Source organism: Myotis brandtii, unplaced genomic scaffold (genome assembly GCF_000412655.1).
Source record: "Myotis brandtii unplaced genomic scaffold, ASM41265v1 scaffold324, whole genome shotgun sequence".
NCBI classification, from domain to species: Eukaryota; Metazoa; Chordata; class Mammalia; order Chiroptera; family Vespertilionidae; genus Myotis; species Myotis brandtii.
Window position 1 is genome coordinate 2,700,059 of NW_005362439.1, and position 487 is coordinate 2,700,545.

The window sequence follows — 487 nt, forward strand, 5'->3', positions numbered from 1 at the left end:
AAGGAGGTAGGAGTGCAGACAAGGAGATCTTTGAGCGGAATGTTAATAGCCTCAACCAGGCTGGAATTAGGATGAAGCATGGAGCGCGCCTGGGGACGTATTTCGGAGGGAAGGCGAGGAGGCATCTAGGACGATGGGGTGGGTGGTAGCGCCATCTCTGAGATGGACTATCATAGGGGCAAGACGCGGCAAGTTAGATGTTCGTGCAGGGCAAGCCAAGTGGAACTGTCCGGCCAGCAATGGGATGGGCGCGCCAGGGGTTGCGGAGGGAAAGCTGGGTGTGGGAGGCGCCTCATGTGGGTGACTATTAACCACTCACAGCAAACGAGCGGGTCCCGGAGGGGAGGGGAGAGGAAGAAGCTGAGCAGGTCGCTGGAGGATCATCAGTGATGGGATCGGGGCAAGGCTGGCGGAGAGAGAACTGGAGGGGAAGGAGCCCGCAGAGGCTGAGGGGCCGCCGGGAGGGGGGCCCCGCGCCCCGCTGCAG